Here is a 10,761-nt window from a genome sequence, read left to right on the forward strand (position 1 = left end):
TGACTAGCTGTAGTGTTAAGTTTCGTTGTTTATAATGTATAACGTCAAGCCAACTCGTTTCCTACTTTTGCTCAATAACTAATAAACAGTGAATGTGCCGATCGTGTTTTGAAGATTGTTTAAATAAATAAATTAAGACGCTTTTTATTGTTATCCAATCGATGTATCGTTTCGTATCAAGATGTGAAAATAACCAAATTAGTTCTCAAACCGCTGTCTGTCAGGTATTTATTACGTAATGGTAGATTTGTCTTATGTTTTCTTACAAGGGGGTGGGAAGGAGTCTCGATAGTTCTTACGTAAGCTCAAGAAAAATGCTAAAAAGTTAAAATTATTTGAAAAGGGTTCGATTGTCGAGGTTCGCTCGGGTGCGTATAGGCATAAAACGATATTTCCATTGCCATGGCAACGGGCGGGTAAAAAATAAAGATTATTAGTACTCTTGAAATTACGAATAAATATCTCAAAAACTTTAATTCTTTGAAACATAAACATTAGATTCTTACGTAATAAATATTAAACAGGGGGGAGGGGGTCGGCCTATTCTTATTTTTTCTTATAATAGGGGGGAAGGTTCAAAAACAAGCTAAAATATTCTTACGTAATAAATGAATGGCCCCTAGTCAACTACAGCACTTTTTTTTTTAAATTTAATGACTAAACGAAAAGGCTTCGGAAATAAGACGCTTAATTTCATCCATCATCTGTATTTGTAAAGATTAAATAAAATAAAAATCTCAACGGACATGTTACTTAAATATTCTAAAATACATCCACAACACACACAACTACGAGATCCGTGCGACTTGTTATTTACAATATTAAATATCGGTAAAAGAAGATACAGATCGGAATAGTTCGTGCTGATGGTCGACGTTCTCCTGACCGATTTAGACCACAGTGGTCATTCTCGAGGCGTGCGCAAGAGGGCGTTCACGAGAGCCGCAGATTTCCAGGGCAAGACGGGTTCGATGCTTCCTCGCAACGGATAAGTCAGTGCCAACTATTCCAATCATTCACGATTACCTAATCACTTTTAATTAGAACAGATATTGTCTCGCATCGTTTCCATGATCATGACGTTTTCGTGAGTCACCTGAAACAAACGATAAATACAGTGCCAATAAACGTCGCCCGAGTACTATCGACGTCTCCGTGAGACCGCAGAGCAGGCGTGAGACAGCGCACTAAGCACAGCCGGCGGACACGTACTCGAGGGCGTGCGCGCGCCAGGCGAGGTCGGGGCGCGCGCGCGCGCGGCGCGGCCAGGGCTTCTTGAGGTGCACGTGCTCCACGTGCGCGCGCTGCTCGCCCGCCGTCGTGAAGCACTTGCCGCACGTGTCGCACTTGAACGGCTTCAGCCCCGTGTGGATCTGCGGGGCGTCATGGCTCTGATCCGACTCAAGTCTTTTTACTTCATTTATCGATAAGAAATTACTTCGGATAGCTTCATTTGTTAATTTTATTTTATGATGTAGGTAGGCGGATGGTCAAGTCAGTCAACTGATGGTAAGTGAACAATGGCGCTAAGATATATTAACCATTCCTTATATCGTGGATACGGTGACCTCGGAAACTAAGATGATATGTCCCTGGTGCCTGTGGTTACACTGGTTTTGACTAATAATCCCTTCAAACCGAACTATATCAATATTATCTATTGCTATTAAGCGGTAGAGTATCTGGCGAGTGGGTGGCACTAGACGTAGACGGACGCAAAGCCCTCCCACAAACTGGAAGTATACAAGTTCGTACAATAAAAACCTAAACGTATTATGTACTTATTTAATATAATTATGTGTATAAATAATGGCTTTCAATTAATCACTACTTACGTTTATTTCTGATAGTGGGTAGAAGTGTGGGCGTCGGGCGAAACAATGTAAATGTAAAGCTATAAATTTTCCCGCCAATTCTTTTTTTTTTTATTCGCTTACGTTTCATTTGGTAACAGATGTAATAAAAACGAACAGAATCACGATGTTTAAATAAAAATGTTTTTATAAATATTAAATTTGGTAAAAAAATATATTAATTTTTGAATTTGTTAGGTATATAAATTTAAACAAGCAACATCGTAGTTGTTAAATAATTTTACATTAATAGAGTAAAGTGGTCTATATAGATCTGTATACTCATATATTAAAAGATCTGGCAGATTATAAATATTTTATAATAGAATCAAATTATATATTTTATAAGTGATTGGTTGGTCAAACGGTGATTTTATGCGAAGTTTTGGTTGCAATGCGTTACAAATATTTTTTTGAAAAATTTAGCACAATTAATCTGTAAAAGGTTAATTCAGAGGACCTCTTTTTAAAAATATATTTATAAGAAATATTTTACAAAACTGAAACTTTGTAACGGCTCGCGCTGTAGATTTGTCGCATCGCACTTGTAACGCCGCTTCCAATATCAAATTCACGCCCCATACTTTGCTACATTTTGAGAAGGTGCACTCTATTAATTTAAAGACTTAAGAGTCCGTCGTAAGCTCTCATAAAGAATGACGTTCATTTACAGACAAAAATATATACTATCATAAGGCTCAGACGTGGTTAAGACGGTCGTGCGTGGGTACATTCAGATGCCGAGTGCGTGCGGTGCACTCAAACGACTGCAAGCTTGCAGTAATTTATTTTACTTGGCCTAGCTACGACTACGGTGCCCAGACGTAACAAACAAAAGATTTACTGCGACTTATGTATGATAACTTTATAATTGTAAAATACATACGTAATCGGGTTTATTACTTTTTAATCTGTTGTTAGCTTTAATTCTTTCGTCCTGTTGTCGTTTTTATTTTAAAGATTTATGTTAACGTATGCGTGTGCTGTGTTACAGAATTATCGATAGTTGACATCGAAAACTATTCAGGATCGTTTGATTAATACAATCTATAGTATCGATAGTTAAGGTTAAAAGTAATGGTTTTTGCAATACTGTCGATAGTGTCCATACTATCGCTAAAACCTTAACTATCGATAGTCAATCGATGTGCAACACTAATGTAGTGTTAAGTTTCGTTGTTTATAATGTATAACGTCAAGCCAACTCGTTTCCTACTTTTGCTCAATAACTAAAAAAACAGTGAATGTGCCGATCGTGTTTTGAAGATTGTTTAAATAAATAAATTAAGACGCTTTGTATTGTTATCCAATCGATGTATCGTTTCGTATCAAGATGTGAAAATAACCAAATTAGTTCTCAAACCGCTGTCTGTCAGGTATTTATTACGTAATGGTAGATTTGTCTTATGTTTTCTTACAAGGGGGGTGGGAAGGAGTCTCGATAGTTCTTACGTAAGATCAAGAAAAATGCTAAAAAGTTAAAATTATTTGAAAAGGGTTCGATTGTCGAGGTTCGCTCGGGTGCGTATAGGCATAAAACGATATTTCCATTGCCATGGCAACGGGCGGGTAAAAAATAAAGATTATTGGTACCCTTGAAATTACGAATAAATATCTCAAAAACTTTAATTCTTTGAAACATAAACATTAGATTCTTACGTAATAAATGTTAAACAGGGGGGAGGGGGTCGGCCTATTCTTATTTTTTCTTATAATAGGGAGGAAGGTTCAAAAACAAGCTAAAATATTCTTACGTAATAACTGAATGGCCCCTAGTCAACTACAGCACTTTTTTTTTTAAATTTAATGACTAAACGAAAAGGCTTCGGAAATAAGACGCTTAATTTCATCCATCATCTGTATTTGTAAAGCTTAAATAAAATAAAAATCTCAACGGACATGTTACTTAAATATTCTAAAATACATCCACAACACACACAACTACGAGATCCGTGCGACTTGTTATTTACAATATTAAATATCGGTAAAAGAAGATACAGATCGGAATAGTTCGTGCTGATGGTCGACGTTCTCCTGACCGATTTAGACCACAGTGGTCATTCTCGAGGCGTGCGCAAGAGGGCGTTCACGAGAGCCGCAGATTTCCAGGGCAAGACGGGTTCGATGCTTCCTCGCAACGGATAAGTCAGTGCCAACTATTCCAATCATTCACGATTACCTAATCACTTTTAATTAGAACAGATATTGTCTCGCATCGTTTCCATGATCATGACGTTTTCGTGAGTCACCTGAAACAAACGATAAATACAGTGCCAATTAACGTCGCCTGAGTACTATCGACGTCTCCGTGAGACCGCAGAGCAGGCGTGAGACAGCGCACTAAGCACAGCCGGCGGACACGTACTCGAGGGCGTGCGCGCGCCAGGCGAGGTCGGGGCGCGCGCGCGCGCGGCGCGGCCAGGGCTTCTTGAGGTGCACGTGCTCCACGTGCGCGCGCTGCTCGCCCGCCGTCGTGAAGCACTTGCCGCACGTGTCGCACTTGAACGGCTTCAGCCCCGTGTGGATCTGCGGGGCGTCATGGCTCTGATCCGACTCAAGTCTTTTTACTTCATTTATCGATAAGAAATTACTTCGGATAGCTTCATTTGTTAATTTTATTTTATGATGTAGGTAGGCGGATGGTCAAGTCAGTCAACTGATGGTAAGTGAACAATGGCGCTAAGATATATTAACCATTCCTTATATCGTGGATACGGTGACCTCGGAAACTAAGATGATATGTCCCTGGTGCCTGTGGTTACACTGGTTTTGACTAATAATCCCTTCAAACCGAACTATATCAATATTATCTATTGCTATTAAGCGGTAGAGTATCTGGCGAGTGGGTGGCACTAGACGTAGACGGACGCAAAGCCCTCCCACAAACTGGAAGTATACAAGTTCGTACAATAAAAACCTAAACGTATTATGTACTTATTTAATATAATTATGTGTATAAATAATGGCTTTCAATTAATCACTACTTACGTTTATTTCTGATAGTGGGTAGAAGTGTGGGCGTCGGGCGAAACAATGTAAATGTAAAGCTATAAATTTTCCCGCCAATTCTTTTTTTTTTTATTCGCTTACGTTTCATTTGGTAACAGATGTAATAAAAACGAACAGAATCACGATGTTTAAATAAAAATGTTTTTATAAATATTAAATTTGGTAAAAAAATATATTAATTTTTGAATTTGTTAGGTATATAAATTTAAACAAGCAACATCGTAGTTGTTAAATAATTTTACATTAATAGAGTAAAGTGGTCTATATAGATCTGTATACTCATATATTAAAAGATCTGGCAGATTATAAATATTTTATAATAGAATCAAATTATATATTTTATAAGTGATTGGTTGGTCAAACGGTGATTTTATGCGAAGTTTTGGTTGCAATGCGTTACAAATATTTTTTTGAAAAATTTAGCACAATTAATCTGTAAAAGGTTAATTCAGAGGACCTCTTTTTAAAAATATATTTATAAGAAATATTTTACAAAACTGAAACTTTGTAACGGCTCGCGCTGTAGATTTGTCGCATCGCACTTGTAACGCCGCTTCCAATATCAAATTCACGCCCCATACTTTGCTACATTTTGAGAAGGTGCACTCTATTAATTTAAAGACTTAAGAGTCCGTCGTAAGCTCTCATAAAGAATGACGTTCATTTACAGACAAAAATATATACTATCATAAGGCTCAGACGTGGTTAAGACGGTCGTGCGTGGGTACATTCAGATGCCGAGTGCGTGCGGTGCGCTCAAACGACTGCAAGCTTGCAGTAATTTATTTTACTTGGCCTAGCTACGACTACGGTGCCCAGACGTAACAAACAAAAGATTTACTGCGACTTATGTATGATAACTTTATAATTGTAAAATACGTACGTAATCAGGTTTATTACTTTTTAATCTGTATTAGTTTAATTATTTCGTCCTGTTGTCGTTTTTTATTAAAGATCTATGCTAACGTAGGCGTGTGCTGTGTTACAGAATTATCGATAGTTGACCTCGAAAACTATTCAGGATCGTTTGATTAAGACAATCTATAGTATCGATAGTTAAGGTTAAAAGTAATGGCTTTTGCAATACTGTCGATAGTGTCAATAGTATTGACACGTGACAATACTATTGTTACTATCGATACTATCGCTAAAACCTTAACTATCGATAGTCTATCGATGTGCAACACTAGCTGACTAGCTGTAGTGTTAAGTTTCGTTGTTTATAATGTATAACGTCAAGCCAACTCGTTTCCTACTTTTGCTCAATAACTAAAAATCAGTGAATGTGCCGATCGTGTTTTGAAGATTGTTTAAATAAATAAATTAAGACGCTTTGTATTGTTATCCAATCGATGTATCGTTTCGTATCAAGATGTGAAAATAACCAAATTAGTTCTCAAACCGCTGTCTGTCAGGTATTTATTACGTAATGGTAGATTTGTCTTATGTTTTCTTACAAGGGGGGTGGGAAGGAGTCTCGATAGTTCTTACGTAAGATCAAGAAAAATGCTAAAAAGTTAAAATTATTTGAAAAGGGTTCGATTGTCGAGGTTCGCTCGGGTGCGTATAGGCATAAAACGATATTTCCATTGCCATGGCAACGGGCGGGTAAAAAATAAAGATTATTGGTACCCTTGAAATTACGAATAAATATCTCAAAAACTTTAATTCTTTGAAACATAAACATTAGATTCTTACGTAATAAATGTTAAACAGGGGGGAGGGGGTCGGCCTATTCTTATTTTTTCTTATAATAGGGAGGAAGGTTCAAAAACAAGCTAAAATATTCTTACGTAATAACTGAATGGCCCCTAGTCAACTACAGCACTTTTTTTTTTAAATTTAATGACTAAACGAAAAGGCTTCGGAAATAAGACGCTTAATTTCATCCATCATCTGTATTTGTAAAGCTTAAATAAAATAAAAATCTCAACGGACATGTTACTTAAATATTCTAAAATACATCCACAACACACACAACTACGAGATCCGTGCGACTTGTTATTTACAATATTAAATATCGGTAAAAGAAGATACAGATCGGAATAGTTCGTGCTGATGGTCGACGTTCTCCTGACCGATTTAGACCACAGTGGTCATTCTCGAGGCGTGCGCAAGAGGGCGTTCACGAGAGCCGCAGATTTCCAGGGCAAGACGGGTTCGATGCTTCCTCGCAACGGATAAGTCAGTGCCAACTATTCCAATCATTCACGATTACCTAATCACTTTTAATTAGAACAGATATTGTCTCGCATCGTTTCCATGATCATGACGTTTTCGTGAGTCACCTGAAACAAACGATAAATACAGTGCCTATAAACGTCGCCTGAGTACTATCGACGTCTCCGTGAGACCGCAGAGCAGGCGTGAGACAGCGCACTAAGCACAGCCGGCGGACACGTACTCGAGGGCGTGCGCGCGCCAGGCGAGGTCGGGGCGCGCGCGCGCGCGGCGCGGCCAGGGCTTCTTGAGGTGCACGTGCTCCACGTGCGCGCGCTGCTCGCCCGCCGTCGTGAAGCACTTGCCGCACGTGTCGCACTTGAACGGCTTCAGCCCCGTGTGGATCTGCGGGGCGTCATGGCTCTGATCCGACTCAAGTCTTTTTACTTCATTTATCGATAAGAAATTACTTCGGATAGCTTCATTTGTTAATTTTATTTTATGATGTAGGTAGGCGGATGGTCAAGTCAGTCAACTGATGGTAAGTGAACAATGGCGCTAAGATATATTAACCATTCCTTATATCGTGGATACGGTGACCTCGGAAACTAAGATGATATGTCCCTGGTGCCTGTGGTTACACTGGTTTTGACTAATAATCCCTTCAAACCGAACTATATCAATATTATCTATTGCTATTAAGCGGTAGAGTATCTGGCGAGTGGGTGGCACTAGACGTAGACGGACGCAAAGCCCTCCCACAAACTGGAAGTATACAAGTTCGTACAATAAAAACCTAAACGTATTATGTACTTATTTAATATAATTATGTGTATAAATAATGGCTTTCAATTAATCACTACTTACGTTTATTTCTGATAGTGGGTAGAAGTGTGGGCGTCGGGCGAAACAATGTAAATGTAAAGCTATAAATTTTCCCGCCAATTCTTTTTTTTTTTATTCGCTTACGTTTCATTTGGTAACAGATGTAATAAAAACGAACAGAATCACGATGTTTAAATAAAAATGTTTTTATAAATATTAAATTTGGTAAAAAAATATATTAATTTTTGAATTTGTTAGGTATATAAATTTAAACAAGCAACATCGTAGTTGTTAAATAATTTTACATTAATAGAGTAAAGTGGTCTATATAGATCTGTATACTCATATATTAAAAGATCTGGCAGATTATAAATATTTTATAATAGAATCAAATTATATATTTTATAAGTGATTGGTTGGTCAAACGGTGATTTTATGCGAAGTTTTGGTTGCAATGCGTTACAAATATTTTTTTGAAAAATTTAGCACAATTAATCTGTAAAAGGTTAATTCAGAGGACCTCTTTTTAAAAATATATTTATAAGAAATATTTTACAAAACTGAAACTTTGTAACGGCTCGCGCTGTAGATTTGTCGCATCGCACTTGTAACGCCGCTTCCAATATCAAATTCACGCCCCATACTTTGCTACATTTTGAGAAGGTGCACTCTATTAATTTAAAGACTTAAGAGTCCGTCGTAAGCTCTCATAAAGAATGACGTTCATTTACAGACAAAAATATATACTATCATAAGGCTCAGACGTGGTTAAGACGGTCGTGCGTGGGTACATTCAGATGCCGAGTGCGTGCGGTGCGCTCAAACGACTGCAAGCTTGCAGTAATTTATTTTACTTGGCCTAGCTACGACTACGGTGCCCAGACGTAACAAACAAAAGATTTACTGCGACTTATGTATGATAACTTTATAATTGTAAAATACGTACGTAATCAGGTTTATTACTTTTTAATCTGTATTAGTTTAATTATTTCGTCCTGTTGTCGTTTTTTATTAAAGATCTATGCTAACGTAGGCGTGTGCTGTGTTACAGAATTATCGATAGTTGACCTCGAAAACTATTCAGGATCGTTTGATTAAGACAATCTATAGTATCGATAGTTAAGGTTAAAAGTAATGGCTTTTGCAATACTGTCGATAATGTCAATATATTATAGACACGTGACAATACTATCGATAAACTATCGATACTATCGCTAAAACCTTAACTATCGATAGTCTATCGATGTGCAACACTAGCTGACTAGCTGTAGTGTTAAGTTTCGTTGTTTATAATGTATAACGTCAAGCCAACTCGTTTCCTACTTTTGCTCAATAACTAATAAACAGTGAATGTGCCGATCGTGTTTTGAAGATTGTTTAAATAAATAAATTAAGACGCTTTTTATTGTTATCCAATCGATGTATCGTTTCGTATCAAGATGTGAAAATAACCAAATTAGTTCTCAAACCGCTGTCTGTCAGGTATTTATTACGTAATGGTAGATTTGTCTTATGTTTTCTTACAAGGGGGTGGGAAGGAGTCTCGATAGTTCTTACGTAAGCTCAAGAAAAATGCTAAAAAGTTAAAATTATTTGAAAAGGGTTCGATTGTCGAGGTTCGCTCGGGTGCGTATAGGCATAAAACGATATTTCCATTGCCATGGCAACGGGCGGGTAAAAAATAAAGATTATTAGTACTCTTGAAATTACGAATAAATATCTCAAAAACTTTAATTCTTTGAAACATAAACATTAGATTCTTACGTAATAAATATTAAACAGGGGGGAGGGGGTCGGCCTATTCTTATTTTTTCTTATAATAGGGGGGAAGGTTCAAAAACAAGCTAAAATATTCTTACGTAATAAATGAATGGCCCCTAGTCAACTACAGCACTTTTTTTTTTAAATTTAATGACTAAACGAAAAGGCTTCGGAAATAAGACGCTTAATTTCATCCATCATCTGTATTTGTAAAGATTAAATAAAATAAAAATCTCAACGGACATGTTACTTAAATATTCTAAAACACATCCACAACACACACAACTACGAGATCCGTGCGACTTGTTATTTACAATATTAAATATCGGTAAAAGAAGATACAGATCGGAATAGTTCGTGCTGATGGTCGACGTTCTCCTGACCGATTTAGACCACAGTGGTCATTCTCGAGGCGTGCGCAAGAGGGCGTTCACGAGAGCCGCAGATTTCCAGGGCAAGACGGGTTCGATGCTTCCTCGCAACGGATAAGTCAGTGCCAACTATTCCAATCGTTCACGATTACCTAATCACTTTTAATTAGAACAGATATTGTCTCGCATCGTTTCCATGATCATGACGTTTTCGTGAGTCACCTGAAACAAACGATAAATACAGTGCCAATAAACGTCGCCCGAGTACTATCGACGTCTCCGTGAGACCGCAGAGCAGGCGTGAGACAGCGCACTAAGCACAGCCGGCGGACACGTACTCGAGGGCGTGCGCGCGCCAGGCGAGGTCGGGGCGCGCGCGCGCGCGGCGCGGCCAGGGCTTCTTGAGGTGCACGTGCTCCACGTGCGCGCGCTGCTCGCCCGCCGTCGTGAAGCACTTGCCGCACGTGTCGCACTTGAACGGCTTCAGCCCCGTGTGGATCTGCGGGGCGTCATGGCTCTGATCCGACTCAAGTCTTTTTACTTCATTTATCGATAAGAAATTACTTCGGATAGCTTCATTTGTTAATTTTATTTTATGATGTAGGTAGGCGGACGGTCAAGTCAGTCAACTGATGGTAAGTGAACAATGGCGCTAAGATATATTAACCATTCCTTATATCGTGGATACGGTGACCTCGGAAACTAAGATGATATGTCCCTGGTGCCTGTGGTTACACTGGTTTTGACTTATAATCCCTTCAACCCGAACTATATCAATATTA

At 38.3% G+C, this 10,761-nt stretch overlaps 2 long non-coding RNA genes across 2 annotated transcripts; both read right to left on the bottom strand.

The window, feature by feature from the left end:
• Positions 1-691: 691 nt before the first annotated feature.
• LOC125075309 lies at positions 692-3,863 on the bottom strand. Its single transcript, XR_007120186.1, has 3 exons — positions 3,852-3,863; positions 1,213-1,389; positions 692-1,096 (listed from the first exon to the last, which is right to left on the bottom strand). It is a non-coding gene; the product is annotated as an uncharacterized LOC125075309 (long non-coding RNA).
• Positions 3,864-6,768: 2,905 nt separating this feature from the next.
• On the bottom strand, positions 6,769-9,962 carry LOC125075310. The gene is made up of 3 exons (XR_007120187.1): positions 9,951-9,962; positions 7,267-7,443; positions 6,769-7,150 (listed from the first exon to the last, which is right to left on the bottom strand). It is a non-coding gene; the product is annotated as an uncharacterized LOC125075310 (long non-coding RNA).
• Positions 9,963-10,761: the final 799 nt, after the last annotated feature.

Source organism: Vanessa atalanta, chromosome 30 (assembly GCF_905147765.1).
Source record: "Vanessa atalanta chromosome 30, ilVanAtal1.2, whole genome shotgun sequence".
Classification (NCBI taxonomy): Eukaryota; Metazoa; Arthropoda; class Insecta; order Lepidoptera; family Nymphalidae; genus Vanessa; species Vanessa atalanta.